Source organism: Euwallacea similis, chromosome 8, assembly GCF_039881205.1.
Source record: "Euwallacea similis isolate ESF13 chromosome 8, ESF131.1, whole genome shotgun sequence".
Taxonomy (NCBI): Eukaryota; Metazoa; Arthropoda; class Insecta; order Coleoptera; family Curculionidae; genus Euwallacea; species Euwallacea similis.
Genome location: NC_089616.1, coordinates 647,978 through 673,112, shown reverse-complemented (window position 1 = coordinate 673,112; position 25,135 = coordinate 647,978). Strand labels below are relative to the sequence as shown.

The 25,135-nt window shown below is 36.1% G+C and overlaps 1 protein-coding gene across 16 annotated transcripts in view; it reads left to right on the top strand.

The window, feature by feature from the left end:
- The window catches only part of bru3 (bruno 3), a 318,409-nt gene that overhangs the window by 93,376 nt on the left and 199,898 nt on the right, over positions 1 to 25,135 (top strand). The window contains exon 1 of one of the 16 annotated variants that reach the window (XM_066392864.1): positions 16,639 to 16,697. The exons of 14 other annotated variants lie outside the window; for them this stretch is intronic. The gene's annotated coding sequence lies outside the window, so the exon portion shown is untranslated. Of the gene's footprint in view, positions 1 to 16,638; positions 16,698 to 25,135 lie in introns of those variants that run through there. One more of the 16 variants, XM_066392857.1, reaches the window with a different exon arrangement.

Genomic DNA, 25,135 nt, shown 5'->3' with positions numbered 1-25,135 from the left:
TCCCATTATGAAAAGTCGTTAAAAGTTTACGAGAAACGTATCGCGAGCTCCGACAATAATTAATTTCAGTTTTAGTTTAATTTTAGTGGCGCATCGCGCTCAACAAGGATTTCCCTGTTTTATCAAGTGAGAAGCTCCAAAAGAGCCTCCTCAAAGCATAATTAACTATCCAGAGCTCCATCAGCTTGGTTTTAATTTTGAAGACGGCCCAAAACTTGTCGACTAATGAAATCCAAATTTGATAATATCGACCGAACTTTAAAACCACCGCAAAAGATTCCCGGTTAATTCATTTTTCAACTCTTTCAGACACTTAATAATTGCATAGTACATTTGCAAGTCTCGGGCAATGGTCAATGGAAAAGCAACCGTATTAAAGCGAAAGCCGGCCATTAAAAATTACAATACGTACTCAAAAGCAATTACACATCACAAAAAGCCATATTTACATAAATGAAATTTTGCTGGCTCTATAATTTGTTAGCAAATTAGTAGTTTTAGCCTTAAAACTGCCGTGTTGTGCTCGTGAAAAATGCTGCCAACAAAATAGCGAAATTACGACGCCACGCACGCTACTTTATGCTAACCCACTTCTTTGTAGACACACCATCACGTGTCGGATTTGGAATTTTCATTAATGAGTTAGTATTTTTTATCTGTTGATATTTTTCATGCCCAATTAATTTTAGTGTCATAGCAATTGCCACTTAGGAATGAAGTGTCAAGGGTGTAGAATATGTCGATTGGGTACAAATACAATTTCATTTCCTGGCCATGTGGGTATTCTTTCAACTTGTTTTGATGAAGAATCCCAATTTCCTTTCCCAAAATTGCAAATATATTTTTTAAAGAAGGCAGGCGACCTCACCAATGATATGACGATCGCTTTGCCTCTGGACGGTAGCCCTTATTACCTGGACATGGATTTCAAATATCCCCACACCCATGTGTGAAGGGCAGTGGAACTGCCTATAGACTATAGGTCTTCGGACCATTAAATTATGAGAGGAAGGCACCTTAGGCAAGTCGTCAGAGCACTCATCTTCCAAATTTTTTGCTTTTGAAAAAGCTAAGTTTTTGTTGTCCACTTTGAGGCTCAAAACCGTCTTCAAAACTTAAACGTACCTTGGTGTAATCCAGAAGGTCAATCTTGAATGTAGAATTCTATGAAGCACCTGTGTTTAATGCTGTGTTGAATTTTCCCACTGCTCTTCGTTAATTCCTACTTCTACTAATTTCTTTTTACATCTTTCATTTAGGTAACTGGGATGAAGGTTAATGAAATAAAGACTACCTTGACGGGGCAATTATTTAAATTTGCTTGATTAGAAGCATTCTAAAAGAAAGCCTCAAATTCCTCTGTGAAAAAAAACTAAAGGAATTTCTTGCTGCACTTTTTAATGTGACCAATTGGAGGCTATTTCCATTAGAGTCACATGCAAAATCTTGGAAGGTTAAGGCCTATTACGCCTTTATGCCTCATTCTAGCTCTGCGTCTAATTAACTCGAGCACCCCAAAGACCGGTTTCGATCCTATTAGATCTCATCAGTTCGGCTCATCTCAAATCAATTAACCGCAGGCACAAGTCGCTAATGTCACCGGTAAGTATGTTGGGCCTGCAGAAGAATGTCCTGCCAGCACCATCTGTCATGTCTTTTTTGCTGCATATCGTCTAAATCTTCGAGTGTAGGAAGCAGGATAGTGCATACCTGATATAGCCAAAAGTGGTATCAAATAGCCGTAGGAACATTTTTAAAAGATTGAGGCTCATTTCAGCTTCATTACTTATCTTCATTACTCTTGGCTACAGGTCGGCCTTGTGCAGTAAGACCTGTTGCTAACACTTAAAGATTTGGGCGATATGTAGTAAAAATTGTGCTGGTCGCATATTTTCCCTCAGGCCCAACATATTTGCCGTTCACATGGTCGATTTTTGCTTGCGTTAAATTTACTCGAAATGAACCCAACTGACGAAATCTAATAGGTTCGAATCCGGTCTTTGGGATGGCTCTGGTTAATTAAACGCACAGCTGGAATGAGACAGCAACTAGTAATAGACATTAATTTTCTCAAATTTTTCCTGCGACCGTTCGCATTTATTTTCAAGTGCTCTTGGGAAAATACCCAATATCATCGTTAAGTAGATTTTTAAAAGAACACCTTGTGATGTTAATTATTAATTTCTTTGAATAGGGGGATCTTAGAGCTATCCTTTCAATACGTGTAAAAACTTCGATAGTCGCTAATTTTCTTTACTCAAGTAAAACAGAATACCTTGAAGTTTCAACTCTTACATTTCTGCCTGAATAGAGGTATATCCTAAAAGGAGCTGCAAAAAATCAAGTTTCAAAACATTCCAAGGCTTTTGAATTTTGTTTACTGAAAGCTTAAAGCTTACTTATTTTTAACCAAAGATTAATTTCACGTAAAAATATTCAGAAAATTGAGTTCGGCTCTTTTTAAATTGCAATATTCTTTTAAATGGAAGAAGATTGCTTTGCTGTTAGCATCTTAGCTAATAGCATGTTACGGGCAGAGGGTTATTGGTGTTAACAATATGGGTACAGGATTGAACGGAGCTGATTCAAAAAATGGTCCATTTCGCTATTAAATAAATATGTCTTGTTCCCACTTGAACAGAATCTCAATTTCAGCACAAGCTGAAAGCTTGTGCTGAATATTGCCAAGGAAGCTATCATATTCCATATCTAGACAGGCACCACTTAAAACTATAAGTTTTCACTTCCCAACGATTGAGGTCGATTGAGAAGCAGCAATTCAAGTATGTCGACTAAAAGCCCAACACTACTGCTTGAGGATTAGATTCGCTCGAAGGAAATTAAGATCTCTGTAGCGTGGTGAATAGAGTCGTTAAACAAATTTTAATAGAAAGTGCTTTCACATAATCTGCCATATTACGATGCCCCATTTGTAATGGTACAATAATACTCAAACAAAACTTTGCACGACAAGGAAGCTATATGGCTCCATGTACGACTTATTGTTCACTAAACTACATGATACTTTCTGTTATATCGTACTCTGCGCAATTAATGTATATTGCAGGCTCTAAATCCCAAGATGCGATAAAAACGTTATCAGAGTCCCGCTTTTGTAAATTATTGTCTCGAATAACCCATTCTAACAAAGGGCTCTTATTATAAGGGCCGTCTCGGCCCTTGTTGTCTCGTATTCTAACTAGGTGTAGTTAACGTTCATTAGTTGAATACGTCGTGATGGCCCAATTTGGTTTCAATTATTTTGCTCCCCAAAACAACAGACTTTTTATTTCGAAGCTCCAAACAAACAGCAATCCAAATTGATATTCCTGAATCAATGTTTAACTTCCTGTTTCCATGTAAATGAATTCAGTTTATTGTCCCCGAACTTTTTGCTGTACGGTACTCGATTTTTAATTAAAGCCGCTGCAATACCATCAAGGGAACCGGGCCTCTAGTTTTATGGGTTTTAAACAATTTAAAAGTCTAATTTGCAAAATGGTTTTAATAAAACTATAATGTAATTGCGAATTATACAAGCAATGTTTTAACGGCCCGCAATGGCACTTTGACGTCGATAATTCGTCGAATGGGAATAGAGCAAATAAAATTTTATTATCAATTACCGTTTGTACGGCAAAAACAGCCATTAATTCTGTGGAATCATACACCATGAATAATGCGGCCTGGATGGAAAACAAATAATTTTAGCTTAATTTAACGGATTCGCAACGAAGTAATTGACTAGTAAATCAAACTCGATTGCAGGGCCGTTCACCTTCAAATTGAAGTGGAAACTGATTTGGCAAAAGCGAGTTTCAGTTTCAATCCTGATGCGAAGTTTCACCTGAAAAATCCGTCAATTATTAGCTCCAGTTGGGATTTGGATAATTCTTCAAAACTCAATTTAGTCAAGGGAATCATCGTTGTCATTAATTGATTGCTTTGTTTTCCTTAATTTGCTCTTTTACTCAGATTAACTCCCTACAGCAGTGTAGGCTGCTTGGTGATTGTACTGGGACCAATTCGATAAAATTGCAAGGAAGGCTTCATCAAGTGGGGATCCATTTACCATTTTTGAAAAAAAAACATTATTAGTACGATTTTATTAGTTATTTTTTAAATTATTTTTTAAGTTAGTTTTGTTAATTGACAAACCGTTCCCTTTGACTTACCGTTTAAACTGTGGCCACTCGCCCTCTTCTTCTCGTAGTACTCGGTGTGCAATTTTTAAACATTCAGACAAACAGACACGGACGTCGAAAATAACATAAAATTTTTTGCAAATATACATGTGCATATGAAGTACTCTTAAAAATCATGTATTAAATTGATTCCTAGGGTTACATATCTCAGGATTTAATCTTTAAATGATATAAGGGATTTTTGGCGAAAAGATTCTCTCGATGCAATTAGAAATTACTTTAGAAACCGGTCACGAAAGCGAACAAACCTATTAATTGCGCTTGCCTTCCCTGTTGGTTTATTTAAAAGTTTTAGGGAATTTTCCTTCCTGAAATTAAACGAAACTTGTTGCCGCCAAGTACCGCTGGAGAATTTTTAGCACCTTTAATTCTCAAAAACTTTTAATTTTAATAAATAATCATCGTGATCGCGTCATAGCTGTGAATTCGGGACCCTTATGTCTCTTCAGGACAAAAGCAAATTACCCTTGGGTCTGAAATTTGCATTTAAGCTCTGAGGTTTACCCATTACTTCAGCTTTATTGACCCACATTTGGGTTCGATAATTACATGAGCAAACATCCGGTAGATGGGCTACATCCCAACTTGTCCAGCAAGTTATAAGCTACTTAAAATCATTCTTGACAGCAACGATATAAATTACCTAACAATGTTGTACGTTATAAGCACATTAAAACTTTCACGAAAACCGAAGAGATTAACATGTCTAACTTCCCAGAAGTTTCCTTCCTTCGTGTGGGTTGCTTGCGCTACATTGCACTTGGTATTATGTATGCCCCGTTTAATAGTTTTGTTGTTTTATTGATGGAACAGCTGACGCTTCTTTTGATTTTTACGCGTCAAAGAAGAAATTTAATTACCTAAAAGCCAGCAGCCATTATCGGCGGTTATCGTGACAACAAGGCATAAATGGCTCGGATCTCTTGATTATTCTTCCTTTATTAAAGGGTTAGATGATTAATTATATAACCTATAGACTTGTCCTATTTTTTATTTTACGCCACTTTTTAGAGCCTCCCCACAAATAGCTAGTTCGCTTGGGTTAGTGAAAACCAATAAAACCAACACGCCGATGTCTAATTCGGGATAGCCGCCATTATAAATTATGTTTGCGTTTTTATTTCTCTCGGTCGGTTGCAAGAAAATTAATTATCTGAAAGGCAAAAGTCGTTATTGATGGGAATCGCAGACTGTCGTGACGGGAGAATACAATTAGGATTCTTTTTATAACATTTTCAGTGTGAGAAATGTCAATAATTTAGGTGTTGAGTGCTATTTGATCACAACATTTCTAGTAGATGCCCTTTTCCCCTGGAGTATTTTATCAACCAACGCCGAAAGAAATAATCGCTAATTACGATCGAAGATCGGGAAATGCTCCCAGAGGCGGCGTTTTGGAAACCACTGCTTTGAGACTACCCAAAAATATTGTCAAAAATACGAGGAAATAATTTTTTCCTGGAATGTGGAAGGAAACGTCGACGCTAGCGAGTTGAATCTCAGACTCCAAAAAGAAATTCTTAAAATTGACAAAAAATCGCAAATCTTAAACTCGGCAATTTGATTTGGTTAATCCGAAATTCGACTGCTATAAACTCTTTGTCTTAAAATGCGGTATTTCCACGGCGAGGCATTCAACATTGCTCATCTCATAAATGACAAGTAAACTTCTCACTCGCTCTTCACATATATGAAAAACAGCCACCTGAACCGGTTCCAGCTAAAGAAGTGGAGCATCAACGAGAGATTATTAACTACCGCCATCGCATTGTGCTTTAATAAACAGTCAATTATTTATAATACAGTCTTCCCTTTGAGAGCATGAATGGCCTAAATTAATTAGGCGTAAAAGTACATTAGTGACGAAGCATTTTCTGACTATGATGGGATTATATTGTTGCTTCCATTTATCTCAGACATAAGCAGTTTGTCGGGCGCTGTGTGCGATAAAGGCTCGTTTGGAAAACAGCATAATTTTCCTAACCACACCGACCAAATATTTTCTTAACGAAATATAACGATCTGCGGTATTTTGCCAGGCGGAATGTTCAACCATGCAAGAGCATTTGAATACGTTACAATATGCCAGATGAAATCGCAAAATACCGAATACACTCAATTTCATCCCGATGTACAAGTGGTAACGGCGATATTGCCATTTTCTTTCCATTTGTCCAGCCCAATTTTATCCAGAAAATGCAGACGCGAATTCGATTCGGGAGCAAGTGAACCGATACGCACATACAAGCCATACTTCAAATTAAGCCATCAAAAAGCCTTTCCAGAAATGTGCTCCAGAATATGTTTAAAATGAAACGTTTCTTGCAGTCGTATTTTCTGAACGAGCACTTTGGTAACAATTAATCTTTCAGGGGAAACTATAAATCAAATTGCTAAAATTGCGAAAGTTTGCCAATGGTTTTCATTAATATTATTTAATTTTAGACCCTCTGGTGTTACCGAACAATATATAATCAATTCATTTCAGAATATTTCAAATAGGTAGTTGAACTAAAGCAGGAATTTCAAGCGTCTCCTATCAATAAACAAGTAGGCCAGATTAGCCACTTTATTGTTAAAACATAGCTATAAAACTTGTTTGAGCCAAAGTGCAGCAATGTGGCGGTTTACAAGTCGCATATAAGCAAAACTAGAGCATCCACCGAACATCAAACTATAATTTAAAAATTCTCGTGTCATAAAATCCTTATATTGCTAACCCTAAAAGCATAAATAGGAAATTTATGGGATTATTAAACCCGCACTTTTATAGCGGGGCGAAGCTACGAATTTATTATATATGGCTTGAAAGTAGGGTTAAAGCTAGTGCATTCTGCGAATATTCTGTGTACATGTTATGGTATAAATTTAATTAAATGCTCTAATGAGTAGTATCCGAGTAACTCAGTTACATAAATCATTTGAACAGGACACACCCTCGACGTCGTTGAATTTAGGCCTGAATGATTAGTTGCGTACTTTTCATCCAAACTGAAGCTTTCTTCAAATTTTTTTGACATTTCCTAGAAAATTTGGTTCCAATATTCAGTATTCCCCCTTCTTTTGCCAAAATAGGTAAGAATTTTTACGAGCACTGTTCAAAATGTTAATGGGTCTTCGCAAAAATTTACCAAAAATAATATTATGCTATGCCAGATGTCCAGGCAAGCCCTGGACATTGGAGATTAACATGGGAAATCGGTTGTTATTTTTTTACCCCTGTTAATTACTTGAGTAATTATGAAAATAATAATGAAAACTGCGGGCATGTAAGTACTACGAAAATAACTTTATTTATGTAAACTTTCCGTGGACTATCGGCCACGTCGCCCTCTCAGCGTAATTCTTGATCTTCTGTTGGATTAAAAGTCAGTCCGGTGCCTTTTTCTTAATATGCATAATCAGCTTATTGCATTTAACGTTAGATTGCTTACGCTGAGATGTGACGTTACCATATCAATATCCAGTCAGGCACACCTGCACAAGAAGTATTAGTCGCTATTTTCTTAATTGGCTAATGATAATACAAACGTACTTTCCTATTACAATAAATACAGAACAACCCCTGCACGGAGTATCCAATTAAAAAACTTTTACTTGGAGGTCATAGCACTCAAGACCGGCCATCATTCCACAATTTTCTCTTGAGCGGAATCGTTTTGACTCAAAACGCCTCCAAATTTCAAAAATTTGAATCTATCCGCGTAATCGTTTGAGGCCACGATTGGTCAAAGTCAACGTCAGATCTAAACAAACACAAAGTCGCCAACAACATAAGCGTAAAAACCCCGTGTCAAATGACTTTTTTCTTTTTTTAATTAAACTTTTAATTAAATGCAATAAAGGAAAAATTAAAACAAATAAATTAAACAACTACCTACATATTGAGGTTCAAACAAACAAGTAAGTGAACAACAACAAAAGACTTTGACGTTGTTTGTAAAAACATTTACAGTATGCATGTCTTTGTAGTATCATCATAGGTTAATAAGAAACTTGTTTATTTACTGTAGGGACATCAAAGCAGATCACATGATAATTACCCTCAGGTTTTCCATTGATCTTTCACTGAATTAACTCGTAAATAAGTTACAAATTGCTTGGAAATTAGCAAAAAGAAAAAATTCATTTGACACGGGGTTTTTACGCTTGTGTTGTTGGCGACTTTGTGTTTGCTTAATTTTGACGTTGACTCTGACCAATCGTAGCCTCGAAGGGTTACGCGGGACGTTCAAATTTTTGAAATTTTTAGGCGTTTTGAGGCAAAACGGCTCTAATTAGAAAATTTAAAAAAATTGCAGAATGATGGTCGATCTTGAGAGCTTTGACGTCCATGTAAAAGCTTTTCAACTGGATAATCCATGCAGGTGCAAAAAAATAAAAACCGATTTCCCACGTTAATCTTCTATGTCCAGAGTTTGTCTGGACACCGGGTATTAATTATGTATGGACTAAATATATATGCGTACCGGATCGAATAGAAGATTTATTTTCCTCAAAGAATACGGCAGCAAGATTGAAATACATACACCAGTTTATTATCATTACTGTGCCCCCCAGGGAAATTATTGTAATTACCGTTCTAATCCGCCATTGATTGGTCCAGCGTAACAATCAGAATTTAGTATTGTATTGTTGAAGTATCAAATTTGGTAGAAAAATGAAAATTTTGATTTTTACTGCACAACAGGTGATGAATGAAATTGTCAGAACTATTAAACCAGTCGAAATCACCTAATTAGGCTATTTTTTAGGGTTAGTTTTTCCAGATACCGGTGCTTCTGGGATGCTCAACAAACCCACTCAATCGTTTACGGGTGACAGATTGTGGTAGTTTCACCAATATTGATTATTCTCACTGCTCTTACTATTATTTCCACGTACTCGCTGTGCTTTATTTAACAGTTCAAACCTTCTCTATCTAGTTCTACCTCTATGAGATATTAAAGACTTACTGAGTATTCTTCTATAGCTTCTTCTTTGTCCGTGCCTGTACTAAAGAAACCTGATTATTAAACATGAGGCTTTTCGGTTCAATTTAGGTGTTGTTTTTATTATATCTTACCGTCATACGAAAAACACAGTACCAAACTCTTGCGAAGAGTGTCTTTTCCGCGCTTGACTAGATGGCCCTTCAACGCCCCATTAAGACCCTTCAATTGATCTTAGACATGCCGTATACACAGGGTGAATTTTTTAACGTGTTGCAAGGGGTTATCTCAGGAACCGTTTTACTATTTAAAATGACATTTTAAGAGACTAATATGTTACAAGGTGCACGTATTTTGATGTCGTAATTAAAATTTTATGGCAGAGTTACGTAAGGAATGGGGGGCTACATTGACTTCTGTTGTTTTTCCATTGAACGAGAACTTTCCCTTCTAACTTTCTTTTCTTATCCTGCGTTTTTGAAGTGATGCGGTGAAGGATTATTGAATTAATTTTGCAGAGTTGAGAATAATTAAAAATCATAGAGAAACTGTCAAAAGGTACTTCTTTAGATTCTGAAAGAGAGACGAGGTCGTTGAATAGGACATTTAAAATGACGAAAGCTATTTTCGAGAAATTGCGAAACGTATGACGAAGAACTAAACTATAAAAGGGTAATTTTATCTTGTTATGGAGGAGTAAATTTTATGTATGAAGAGGGTAAAAATAGAACATTTCAAACAGATATAAGACACAGAAATAGAAGCAGCACAAGAATCTGATGAGTCATAATTTAAAGCATAGAACAACAAAAATGCTGGCCCGACTTCTTGAGATCAAAAGGGTCTAAATCCATGAAAATGAAAATCAAAGCAAATAGCAATAATTTTAAATCGCTGCTGAGTCAGTAACATAGCAGCATAGGAAAATTACAATGCATTTATGTTATCAGCGATGAGTCGTCAGACTTGTTGGTTTGATAAACATTCTTAGGGAATAACCTTGCCAAATTGCCGACAATCTTGACACCCCAAAGCAATAATTCGACACCACTGGGTGGTTGTTGGCACATGAAGGCGAAATTTGGCAAAAACTAGAAGCCGTTCATCCAAATCCGGACACAAAAGCGTTTAACTCGGCGTTAAATTGGATGTTCTAATTACAATGATATCTGTTTCCCACACACTGTCCTAATTGCTCCATAAGTTGGATTTTCGGGTTTTATGTGATGAAAATTGAGGATTTACCACTTTCATATGGCATCTGGGACTTTAGTCCTGTGATAAAGAGCTGCACTTTATAAAAGATGATGGAAAAAACGGGTGGAAAACTTTAAATTGGAAGCCTGGAAAGGTGATTTTAATTAATTCGGCTTCGCTGGGCTAGGACCAATTAAATTCATTTCCGGCTGACACCTCACCATCATGACTGGAATTGGCAGGCCTTTCTGGGAACAAAAATTAAATAACATTTGTTGTGTTTACTACCAAAACGATCTGTGTTAATGGAATTGGGTCGGCTTAACGAAAAACTAAAGCGGATTTTTTAAATTCCCTCTCGGAAATATGAAAGAAAAGGAGATAACACCAGGACTTAATCGCTTTATCCATGATTTAAGGTGCTATATCCAGTTTTAGTGCATATTTTTATTAGGCACCAAATTTACAACTGCTTTTAACGATATTAGACCGCTCTTGAGAGATGAGGCTCGTAACCTGAATACGTAATTCTATTTTACTTATCTATAGAGTGCACTCTTTGGATTCCCTCTCCAAATTTATATTACTTTATGTAAAAACTTATTAAATTTACTGTCGTAAAATATAAAGTAGCTTTGTGCTAGCGTTTGAGAAGTTGCCTAATAAATTTGCTTTTCTTTAGGAAGTATTAAACATGAAATTCACTAAATTGTGCTAATAGATTTAAAAAACCTATTTCTGAAAATTTATTTGTCTTTGGAGCAGGATTTCAGCTAGACAAAGCGGTGACAGAATATTTTTCACAAAAGAAAGAAATGGCTGGAAATGGATCGTTTGACCATATAATATTAAAAGGGCTTCCACTAGGAGAAAGGTTTTATGTGCAGGACAATAAATCATCATTTTCTCTAAAGGAATTCTTTTTGATGGCAATTTAGTGCTTCGGCTGCGATAATTGTTTTGTTTGCATCCGGAAGGGAAATATTGAAAGAAAATGAAAAATAGATCTTTAGAAATTGACAACTCATGAATTTTTTGTTCCCGAGTTAGCGAATTCCCGAACATCGATCGAGATTTTATATCTTTTGTTCCATAGCTTTAGAACTCCAATTCTTCACAGCATCAAACTTTCATCAGTTGCCTAAATCTTTCACAGGTATTCCGATCCATAAGAAAAGTAAGCTCAGGCATAAACACTGCGCTTACATGACATAAATTCCAAGCAATAAAAAGGTGTCCTTATGCCAAAAAGAACGTTATATCGCCGTTTCAAAGTGGCGATATGGGCCAGGAAACAGCCGTGTTGCATTTTCAAAACGGAGCTGCCCTATAAAACTGCATAAGATATTAGGGCGTTTATAAAATATATTGAACTAGATTCAGAGTTTTTAGAAGGGAAAGATATTCGGCTTTAACGGATATGATCATTGTTGCACTTGTTGCATAAGGTTCTAGCTAGAGAGGGCAATAAAATGAGTATTACGTAGTCTATAAACAAATACTATTGCATTCATAGGAGATTTTTAAAACTGTACGTTGTTGGGAATATAAAAGGGTGATTTAACGTCCAAATTATTAAATGGCGTTTGAAATGCTTAATAACAAAGCAGATATTGATTAAAGTTAGAGAAAAAATTTGCCACTTTCGGTTGGGTTCGACTCAGTAACAACTTTCCAGGTACCAACTGAGCTAAAAGGGCACCTGTTTCGTTGGACCTACTGGGGTACCCTTCTTCCATAATTTTAAAATGTTAGTGGTGTGGTGGGAGCTGCTAAAGGAAAAAGAATGCATGGTCAGAGCCTGTCGTTCATCATTAATTTTTAATGTAGGGGGCAATGTTTAAAGTTATAGACCTGTGGTCGTGAACGCGATTACTTTTGCTTTAACACCTCCCACCATACAACTAATACACTAACATAATGACAACACCTTCAAGATATGGAGGAAAGGTACCACAATGGGGCAAACGAAGCAGCAGGGTTGCTCTATCAGGCAAATAATGTTTTACTTTTGATTCACATCGTATGTATTTCAACCTTGACCTCTAGTACCATATTCCGTTTTTAGTAAATTTAAGGTTTATTTAGTTGGGTGATGAATGCATTGGCCCAAAACTTTACTCCGAAATACTAACATGCGTCAACATGTGATTCAATGCGATGAACAGTCCTATTACTCACTACTCGGTCCTTCGCAGAGCCGAATGACGAATGCTTCAGAAATACGCTTTATATGAATTATTCTTTTTAATATGTTATTAATCTATTTGAAACTGGCGAATTCAGCCTCTGGGGAATCTAAATCATGTCGTTTGCGATCACAACCACCACATTACATAAGACGATAATAAATTTAAATTTATCAAAGGTTAAAACATACTTTTTGCTTCACTAGGAAAATTCCGGTCGAGGACCAAATCCAAAAAGGAAATTAGGGGGGGTTTGAGGAACATTCGTTAGGTACTTCTTATAAATTTTACGCTAAATCGGTCTGCGTACTTTATTAAAGTTTAATAAACTGTTTAACTGTTTAATAAATTATTAAAATGCAATTTAATTGCTTCGAGCACTTCAAAGCAAATGGTTTGTTGTTCCGCTGTGCGAAAAGTAAATATTCGATTGACAAATTAAAAATTAATTTTAATTAAATTCGACGTCACTAGTGGAAACATCCAAATTAACTTATCACTTATGCTCTGTCGGCAAAATGCGATACAAATACACACATTTGGTGCGGTAATTAAAGTTTTGTTTATTCGTTTAATTTCCAGTGCAAAATCGACTTTCTATGGGCCACTATCATTTTTTAGTTCGGTCATGCGGAATTTTATCGCTGTGTACTTTTGTTATTTGATCATATTTTACGGTTTTAGTGTTACCCAAATGGCGCTTTGAACGGAAACAAATTTCAACTTTTTAATAGCCAAATTACTTGCTACTTTGTGATAAAATTCTGTCGTGTATTAATTTTTTTCTGTCATGAAATATGTTTTGACCGCAAAAGAAAATGAATTGTTTATGCCGTTTAAATAACGCTTAATGTAATAATTTCAAATACCGCTGCATTGCGCAATATTGCAATAATAGTCGAGTTTTTGTGCATCATTTTTTTTTTTTGGTAAATGTATAACTACGCATTTCAGAGGATTATTTTAGTGCAAAATATTACAGGTAAATTCGGTTTTGTCAGGTAAATTCCACATGAATGAGACGGGCCGATATGTTCATGCAGGGATTGTTATTAAATTGTAAATTGATATTATTTTAAATATCTGTTTGATGTGAACATGTGTAGAAGTATACACAAATAATTGTTTTTAGAAATGATTTAGTAGTTCCACCATTTGAAAGGGCATTCGGGTTCAAGAATATGCAAAAAAGATACACTGGAAAAAGCTTTCTCTTTGTTTTATTGTTCATGCATATCTCTTTGGGTCTAGATGGAAGTAATCAATTGCACAGAATTTGCAGCGGTTCACGTGATTCATTTTGTATAATACATTTCGTTTTGCACTGAATACATCAGTGAAGTAATCTAGAGCCTTTGCGAACGCAATATATTTCCCTCGACCTATAAAGGAACAACTACATGTCAATTTTTCTGTGGTTAAATAGAGGGCAAAGAGCAAATGGCTTAATCAGCACCCAATCGTTGACGGTTCACCGTTTATTGCGAGTTTTTTTTTAAACGATCATCCCTTATCAATCTAATGGATTCCGGTTATCATAAAAACGCCCTTAGCGTTGTAATTTAATCTTAATTTAAAAAGTTGTAAATTAACTTAACGAGAAAAAAGGCGAAGGACAAGTCATTCGAGGGCATAAATCAATCGTGAATACTTTTCCTCCATGCCACAATTTATTCGCCCAAGGTACATTTAACAAAGCACATTTGTTTAGAAAAAGAGTTCGGAAAATTGATGGGAATTTACAGATTCCACTCGAAAGGTATTTCCATTCAGGTGAAGTCTAATGACTTCAATTTTTAATGCCCCTTGATACATTCATTTAATCGGGCTGAACAAAGAGGTATTTGACTGCTAAAATTGATATTGCACATTTAAAAGACAACTTTCGCAGCTGCTATCAATAACCTTTTAATTAACCAATTATTAATCTCTAACTCGAGTAAATTGTAATAATTAACCCAACCCTATTGAAACATATACCAACAATGTCTAACGAGCGACGAACACGAAACTTTGCATTTTAAATGGTATTAATAAGGTCGGCATGCCAACTTGTATTGTTAGAGGCGCCGTCATTGGCAATACTCAGAAGATTTAGAACCATTTTACCAGTGAATTTAAAATTTATCGTAGAATAGTTAAATCCCAATAAGTAAATGCCTTAACCATATTGTCTCCATCTCCATGTTTTATATCGAAATAGGAAAATATCTATGTATCATATTTTATACAATTGTGAGGGTAATTATGTGTTCAAAGTGTTTGAAGAAAACTTGTGACTGGGCGCCCTCAGCTAATGAAATGTGAAATGTTCCTCAACATGAAGATGTAATTACTTGTGGTAATCCTTGTGGATAGTGGAATATTTCAGATTTGTGTCTCGTAGTTCCACCCTTTTGACCTTTGGATTTCCTGTAAATATACTTTAAACCTGCTTAGTGGGTATTAGTGTAGTAAAAATTTCCCTAACAAACGACTTAAAGAAGGAATATTTAAGGAACAGTTAATTTTTAACTAACCCTGTAAAATGTTTGTGCACCACCAGACACGCAAATGAAAATAGTTAGTTAAGTATTCAATGGGCTTGGCAATATCGCATATATTGCATTTTTCCCATTTTCCTTATTGCGTAGTATTGATTGGGCTGTTTCATATTTTATGTAAATGAATGTTCGCAAAAGTGAACAATAGAGGGAAAACTAATGCCAAAAACGAGATTCCAATTATACGTGCCGGGAAAAAGTGGAATATTTCTCTCTCTAGAATAAAGCCGGTTGATGTAACAAAGGAATTCAACCTCTTGTCTCTGAATAGTGTGTGCTTTGACCAACATACTCAAAAAAATCCTATGAGAACTTAAAAAAATGCAGGGAATCGAGCTCTTAAAAAGTGTGAACTGGTCCATGTCTTCTCAATAGTTCAATCAAGTGTTCATACATTCTCCTGGAAATTCTAACCTCGAGGCGCTCGTCTCCTACTCATCTTTTATTCCGGGGGACATGAGTTAGTGCAAAACCCAAGAGAGTCCTACATATCTGTAAGTCAGTATGCCTAATGAACGCAATATCTCACTACATTTCCTCTTTTAGCTCCCCTCCACATTTATAGGACCGAAAGATGGTTCTACCAATGGAATTCAATAGCTTGAGTAACACATAAGAAATAACAGCATTAGATTCATGGTTCTCAATAATGTATTGCATATACTAGGGTGGAAAGTATTCTGTCTCTGTCTCGAGCAATGACTGATTTCGGCGCTATGTGCGCCGCTTCGCTCTTTTGCTCCCGCCAGAAAAGGAACCCTTCCTTCCTAGGTGTGTAATCTACTAACTTTACTCCTGCAGATGCCCTACGTAATATCTGTTTTGTTAGATTGCTTGAAATATTTATCACAAAGATTTCGGTTTTTGTCAGAAAATCTTTCCCTCAGGTAAGAATTTGGGCCAAGCGGACCCTACCCCTATAAAAACTGATTAAAATATTCATGTCAGGAGCCTTACATTTTTACTCTAGAATATATTCTTCTGACTTGAGCATTCTCCCTATTAAAAAAGTCCATTTTCATTCCATTAGCAATCGTTAAATATTTAATACTACAACGTTCGTTTGGCTACGCTTTGTTCAACTTTCTTTCCTTCGGGGACCTTCGCCGGAAAACTTCGGTATGCTAATGGATTTCGTTTAATTCACAATATCTCAAAATAGGTTTCCACCTCACTTTAAATTGTAAACTAGTGCGGTAAATCGATATTATGCTCTGGAGCCAAAATTCAAAACCACAAACATGTTTTCACCATCGGCAGCCCATCGTAATCAACAGTGATATAAAGCACTATTTGTTCATTGCCATAATTAGTGCTTGATTTACGGCATATACCCGTGGATACATTGCTCACAATAATCATAACAGATGCGTCTCTTATTTGTGCCCAATACCTATTTCTAGTATACTGAATTATTGGTAAACAGTCCGAGCTATTGAGTAATTGCGACCAGCTTTGTTTCGTTAGTAAATCAGCTCTAATGACTCTGTTTACGAATGGAGATATCATTGATATATTGAAGTAGTGTGGTTTAAAAATGATATAAAATTTGTCTTTTGCAGGGACTGACCGCAGCGCCACCTGCTGGCGACTCGGCCCGGTCCTGCGTGCGCTTCAAATGGTGGTTTTGTGGTACGTTGCCTAATGGCCACTCCGCCACTGGATGTTTTTATCTGTGTTGTCGTGTATTTAATTTTCAAGTTTCTAGTGACAAAATTGATGTTGTTTCTTGTTTCGTGACGGGCTAGAGAACGAGTCTTTTTATAAAGCCATGAGGGAAAGGAGTTTTGAAACATTCAGTCACACGCTGAGACTCCTCTCAAGCCAAGTTCTTTTGTCACTTTAAGGATTTATTTATGTCACTTAAAGTTCTTTCGGTGCACGATATCTATTTGTGCTAGAGTGTTCTTTGTGGGGTGACTTATTAGAAAACTGCACCTCAGATCATTTTTTTAATAACATTTACTTCATTTTCAATGTGTGTAATAATAAAAAAAATACTTCATGATTGTTACACATTTTGCAGCACTTACAGTGTGTTCGATGTAATAGTTTTTGCATGAATCAACACTGGGTTCAAGCTTTAGATGTTGTGTGATTTACCTACTTTCATTCCCAAGGTAATCCTTAGGGAAAATTTCAATTCAGGAACACGTAAGTTGCGTAAAGGAAGCGAAGATATTGAATATTTGTAAGTGACTGGTGGTAACTTCAATATTTTTGGTTAGCTGCTCTGCGATTCTTGTTCACCTTGGTAGTTTATTGGTTTGCCATTATTTGTCGTCTCTCACCAAACTTGGAATAAAAAGGATATTCAAAATAGAAAAAATAAAAATATATTTTTTTTAAATTAAGGCGGTGTTGCGAGATCATTAATTGAGCTAGAAAAATAATGAGATAATGAAACTGGACCAGGAACGTCTAGAATCGACAAACAGAAGAAGAAATAGTCAATAGAGGATCTTCATTTCCTAAGATAAAAATGTTAAAAATTGATCTTATTCTGATAAGAACTGGAGTAAACTTTCAGAACTTTATTTATCTCGAAAGACAATTAAAAAATCTATTCATTGCAAGCAATTTTATGAAGTCGGCAAAATTCGGTCGGTTTATGAATAAAATTCTTATTGAGCTTCAATTGAAGGCATCAATATACTTCAACTTCGTAATATTCAAATGTATCTCAAAAAATGAAATTAACATCTTAAGAATCGTAGGTATCATTATTTTATGTGTGCGGGCCGATTAGTTTCGTTTCGAATGAGGATTGCTAGTTAGTTTTCACAAGAATTTTACAGAAAAAATCCTTAGGCATTTATGAAAAACTCCAAAAATTTCAAGAGATAAATAGTTCTCCCTTCTGGTGTCTCAGGGCCTTTCGACAGTAGTTCGACAGTAGAAAATGATAACCTTAAATATCTTATTAACGACTCCATACAGTGGTCAAGGTAATTGTGAATAATTAAATATTTCTGAAAGTGAATATTTAATTTAAACCCTGTCGTTTCTTTGACATGAACCAGCAACCTAAATATAATAATGTTCAGTCCCGGAATATTCGGTAGAGAAAGAGAATTGATAATGGAATATCGCCCTAAGATCAGAGGCTTCGGCTCTCAGCCAGCAAAACTGCATTTCTCAGGGTAATTTACCGATTTTGCCCGATTTAACAGTCATTTTATCATTTATTATAGATTATACCTAATGCTGGAAACGTGACTGAATCGCTTTCACTTTTTTCTTTAAGTTATTTAAAGCCCGTTCGAAGTGAATAATTTTGGCAAGAATTGCTAGCCCACCTGGCCAAAGAGAATGACGTCTATTTAGATGGATTACTCATAAATAAAAAAGCCACTTTTCACCGCTCAATTCCAGGCAGTAAACGTGGTTTTCAAATCTTTTGATCATCTGTCTTCATTAGGAACACAATGGACGGGTTTAGAGATGTCTGTTCTTTTAGATGATGTAACTTTTCCTCTTCTCTTTGTTCTGTGACTCATGTACCGCCACGCCATTGTTTCCCCACTCGACAGAGAATAATTTAGACTATTTTAAGCTGAATTGGCTTGAATTAATGTTGTCAAGTGCTTTTTATAGGTGGTTATTTATTCCAGTTGCAAACCATGGAGTGTGGGGTTTATTCAAATCGTTTAGAATGGAAGACAATAACAGGGTATATCCATCTAGGTCGTTGCCACATTTCCTTTCACTGTAACCTTTAGCGAAATATCAACAGTCCACGTTGACGTTATCGCAGCAATTTCTGCTTAATTTCCGTACAAAATGTCGATGCGATTTGCATAAGCGCGGTGCCAGATTTTCAATTTCCCGACTGGAATTAGCAAAACTGTTCGACGTTTTTAGTTTTGGGTTTTCCCCAGGTCCCCAGAAGGGTGAAAAATTGCAAATGGTATACCATAAAAGATTTCCCCGGAAGATCCTCTAAACTGGTAATAAAATCCTACAATGCCGATTGTCGTTTCAGACGTTACGTAAAGCCTAAAAGCGACGCCAGACGTTTGTTTATGACTCCAACATTAACCTACCTTCCATTTTGATGGCCGTTTTAATGACATCGTCGTAATGCCCGCCATGGCATAACTTCGCAATCGTTACTGTTATTCGTCTTCTTTTGTTGGTCAGCCAGAGCATGAAAGGCTGTTCCAATTTGGGTGTCGAATCATTTTGTATCACATTGTTTTGGGCAAAGTGAATCGCTCATTGAAATTCAGTTGTTCTGCTGGAACAAAACTCTCCCAATGTTGAGTGGAAATTAGTCCTGGACCTGGGGCTACTAGGCATTAAAAATTTCAACGATTTCAACGGCGCACGATGTTAATCAGTTAAGTAAGATGAGCAACAAAGTATGGCGTCACATGGACTTCTACGGTACATTTCAAAAATTGGACTCGGATTGACTTTATTCTCATGCGGTGGGATGTTCTTATTGAGTATATAACTTAAATATTAGCAGCAAAGTCATATTCAAAGGCCATTTTTCAGCATAAATATGATGCCAAAATAGAGAAATATTATTACCTTACACAACCCCGTCCCAGAAAATTATGGAATTGAATTCGCGGCACGTAGTATCATTCTGCTCAGCGATTCCTTGCAAATATGTCACCATCAATTTCTGACAGAATAATATACTATTGAGGCAGTGCCACTGCAGAAATACCATATTTTCCTCTAATATTACCGATATTTTATAGACGCACTTAAATATAATTGTATTACGATAAAACTTGCGTAAAAAAATTGAGTAGTAGCTATGATGTGTGTGCAATAATGCATCTAAAATTCGTTTTATGAACTTCTTTTCTGCCGATGTAAAGTCTTTGAAATTCGAGTCAGGCCCGTCGTCTCTGCTAAAAGCTTAAGAGTAACTGCCTCATAGTTTCTCCGTGGCGCAGAAATATTCTCATTAGAATTTCGTCAGACGCTTTTGGGAACATTATCAATCCGAACGCATAATTTCGAAACACGACCCCATTCGGTAATTTAACGGCTTAATCAAAGTTCACAACACGTATTAGGGGTCCCTTTGGCGTTGCTTTCGTGCATGTTAACTAAATCGTACCTCGGTTTGACAAAGTGTTACCACTATTTTGCTTGAATCTGTCTTGAACGAATCTGATTCGATCAAATTTGATTATCGAGTTGGACGGCTTCAAGCCTTTTAAAAGAGCTATAGGCGATACAATAAAAGCGCATTTCTTCGCTTGAATGCTAACTCAGTTTGGAGTCTGGAGCAAGAAGCTGGATTAAGTTTACGTAAATGCCTTAGGCATCTTTGAAATAAGTTAGAGAAACATACGGACAAACACTGAACCTTTATGAGCAACCATACTGTTCATGTGGTAAATCGAAACTCTAAGGAAATATATTCCAGTATTCCTGTTAGAACTCTTATGGGGCTGCAGTATTGTGCAGGCAGACGGAAACCAAGAGTTTTCTAATAACATAATGTGCTTTTGAGTTGGATCATTCAATTCATATTACATATCAGGTTAGAACAAAAATCACCACTAAAATTTTCCGCATTTGATATATATAAATGACATTTTGTTACTAACAACAAAACAGCGAAGGCAATTATTATTCTAAACTTAGCTTATGCTCTAGAGCACGAAACTAGGTCCATCCTACATAAAACTCTTAATAATAAAAATTTATATTTATTATTATTGCCCTTTACTCCTCGCATTCCGGGGACCGGAATTGTAATGTGGCAGTAACTCAAATTAATGAGTCAATTTTGAGGAAAGCTTCAAGTCGCTGCCGGGAAATGCGGTTGTTATACGTGAATAACTTACCTTTAATGCACCCTTTTAATACAGTTAGTGTATTAACTTCCTAAGTCCTTAGATGCTTAGCGGCTTATGGCAATAATTTCATGCTTTTAAAAGGGTTTTAATATATTATGTCCGGTCGGTTTTAAAATGTTGTGACATTTTGAGTAAGTCCTGAAAGCAGGTGATATATAATGATAGGTGCTTCGGGAGGGTAAAAGAAGAGAGTTTGACTAGGAACAAACAGTTTTTGGTAAGATATAGCATAATAAGATATTAAGGAAAATTTTATTAATTCAAGAAAATCGTACAGAAAATATATTGATATTTGAATGATGTGAGATGTAAGACATTTTTCGTTACAAAAAAAGTATAAATGATGAAAAAGGAGAGAAATTTCATACATTTTTGAGTAAGTCAAACAAATAATCCAAGTAATAATTGAAATATCTAAATTAGTAATAATCCGACATAGAATGAGTTGAGACCAGAGAGGCCTCAAAGCGGAAAAAAATCGTTTTTCCCTTATAAGGAGAATCGTATAAAAATCCATTCTTCTCTGAATGCCCCTGGAGAGAAATTATTCCGAAACTTCTAGTAATGAAACAGCTATAGCAAATCGGAGAACATTCTCCAATATTGGCGTAAACTGGTGGAGCCTAAAAAGGGGGAATTTATCTGCTGTATTAGTACATTCCAAAATACAGAACTTTTTATAAAAAATGTCCTCATGGTTATAAATGAATATTTTCACGATATTTTATGATATCATAGCCCAAGTTTTTAGAAACTATAAAGACTCTACTTTCTTTATCGCGAGGATAACTAGAAAGACGTTATCTAAATATCGTGCTGTTAACCTACTTTCTTCATGTACCATATTATGGCGAGAATAGACAGATATGGCAGGATGTCCATATAATGGATCTTCAAAGCACAGAGACCCAGATTTAATTTGTGGCTCTACAGAAGCTTCTGTAAAACTTCTGAAGACTTAAAGGGGCGTTAAAGCGACTTGAAAAACAAAATCATATTCAGTAGCACATTTTAGAACCCTAATATCAAGATTGTCTTTTTTTGCCAAAGAGGGGAAAATTACTAGTTTGGAAAGGAAAATCAAGTAATGCTCTAATCATACAAATTATTTGAATTTAAGTACATTATTTGGGATCGCCGATAAGTCTGGCCGTTACTACAGTATACGCAATGATCTCAAACGGATTCGAAATAGACTTAAATTCCAGAATTAGGATTAAGAACACTATGAGTGTAAACAATTGGTCCAGATACAGGCAAGCCAATTGGGGTGCCCTTCAGAGAAAGATGAAGGTCGAAGATAAATCTATATAAGGGTTGTATAATTGCCGCTTAAAAGCATGTCAAAATACTCATCTTGACCTTTCAACACATTTAAATTTAACTACTCGTAATTTTAACAACATTACTTTTAAGACATGAAGGTTCATAGGATCCAATTTGACGTACTTTTTAATCTCCGATATTTTTATTATTCGGAACATTCAGTGCATTTTATGAAAAAGCTAACAAATTCCCTTCATAATGGTACCATTACTTGTAAAGGAGAATACACTTTACAATATCCCCTGTGAATAATCTTTATATCGCAACCCCCGCAAGCTTCTCATAAACAAAATGGAGTGCAGGCAACACTACGTTTAATGGCTATAATCCATAAGTGTGTGGTATGCTTTAAAGGGAATTATTTTAAGAAACATTATTGATGACCGTATGCTGTAACAACGTATGTGAAATTGATATTGCAGCGGAGAAAATAGCTCCGGTTAGTTTTCAATTTACCGAGTAACGATATCTGCTGTTGTTGTGTTTTTCTTTATGATGGAGGATAATGTGGTAGTCCTTCGAAGATTCATTTATATGGAATTCAATGGGCTCTCATGATAGGCCCCTAGCTACCTAATGGTCCAAATTCAATGGAAATTATCCCCAAATATCATCGCATTATCACGTAATGCCAGGATTTGGAACAGAGCCAGTCGAACGCAGTTAGGTATCGGACTTCCGTTCTTCGATTACTCCAACCTAAAGGGTTGTTGTTGAATCTATTTTAAGCCGGACACAATAGCAACAAGGGCGTATTGAAAAAGTTTAATGGAAAATAGAAAGAGTGTGAACTCGACACAATGGCGATGCCGAGTGTTCTGGTATTGTTGGAAATAAATAGGGAACTAAACTTTTAGAAAACTGGGTGATATTCAGAACGGTAGTTTGTGCTCCCGCTGCATTTACAATCGCCCTCTTGGGACCGAGGATATAAATTTTGATTGTTTTTGTTGCTAATCCTGGATTGTTCTGGGTTTAGGCCGAAAAATGGGACAGCTTGACCCGCTGCGGTCCCTGCAAATCAATTCCTGTTCGGATCGGTCATTATTTATTAATATTATAAATTTCTGAATGGTCAAACGAGCGCGGAATACAAATAGCCCTAAGTGAAAAATGGTCCCTATTCACTTTGAAGAATTCCTCATATCTATATAACTATCCACATCGATTTTTCATACTATTAGCCACATTTTTCGACCACCAGAACAACACAGAATAAAACCAAAAGGGCATAGAGACAATAATTGCCGTAGCGCGACTCTAACAACTGCGAATATTGTAAAAACTGAGTCATTAACTTGAGGAACTGGGGCATTACAAAGCCAGCTCTGAAATTTTAGAGCTAAAAGCAGTAACGATAATTGTAAATTTCTCCCAAAGAATATTATCAAAAGAGAGTTGAAATTTCGTTGTGCAGAAAGAATAGTTACAAGTTTAAAGGCAGTTTCGCCGTCTCAAACGATGACTAAATCTCCGTGGAGGACGCAAAGTTTGAAACTTCGTTTATAGGTGCTCGGATATTACACTTTTATTTGAAAGAAAATTTCAGAAATTGTTCTCATTTTCTTTCTCGAGGACGAGAGCGCATCCTCAGAGTAGTAAAATAGAAAATGTTTTTGGCTTGAGCATGAGCTTCTCGAGTAGAAACAGTTGCGAAGCAGGCGTGCGAAAACTGATAGTTTACCGCACGGTAATTGTTATTGATTGAACGGCGCGAAGCAACCACTTTGATTTCCGTGCGATAAAAAGAAAGAAAAGTGCTACTTTTACTCCCGCCAATTTCTTAAGAACCGTCTCAAAGCGGGGGAGCATCAACAATCAGAAAAAAGTACTTTCCATTGCCTTACACGGAGATCCATTGAAATGTATATCAAATAGGTGAGGTGTCCCTTCACCCATTAAAGGTATATTCAATAAATGTCTGAGTGGGAATTCCTTCCCCCTTAAGATTTACAAATGAAAAGGAACCCATAAGCGCAAGTGACTTGTAGGTCAATATATCCGATTCACACCATTCCAAATCTGTACGAGATTATGATGCATGAAATACGCACGCGGAATATGAATTTCGCAAGGAGTAAAGCACCAAAGAGTCCATAGTGAAAGAGCAAAACATTGCATGCGCCATAAAGTCATAAGGATAAAAAATCAGGGAAAGCTCAGCTGATAGTACTAGATATTGAACACATCTGAATCAGCTCACCGTGGAATTCAATAGTAAAGTATTTGATCTCGGAAAACTAGGTTGGTATGTTTCATATCGAAAAACATGCGAAAAAACACACAAACTAATCAGACTATCGTTCTATGAACATGATGCCAAAACTCGAAGGATCTGGATCCAATATAAGGAGATTCATGTCATGTGCAATTATGTCAACAATGCTTTACCTTCTCCAATGTAATATAATGTACCTACAGTTGTAAAACACACGCAAGTAAATTGCGCACTTAGTTCCGAGATTATTGGCTATGTAACACCCCATTGCATATCTTAATCATAAACGCCAATTGTGTTTAAACACGAGATTTTGACGGACAAGCAATGGAATCTAAGTAGAATCTGAGATTTAAAATTCAGGTCGAGTTTAGACCTAAGAAATTCATCTGGACCTGGTAACAATGAAGAAGCTGGAAATCCCTCGATCAGTACCACTCACCTCTCTTTCATGATGGATACCAGTCAAAGATGGAAAATTTGTTTCGTGCCCAAAGCAAAGTCCTGAAAACGAGACAAGTCTCATAAAGCATTTTCCAATATAGACTAATCCTCAGCGATGGAACTGTTTAAATGAGTCCCAAAACCACTTTATCCTCTTTTTCAAATGCGATTTTAGATACTCAATTAGTATTTCATTAACTGTGTATAATAATTTACAAGGCTGTTTGTTTTAGAACCAGAATTGCTAACAC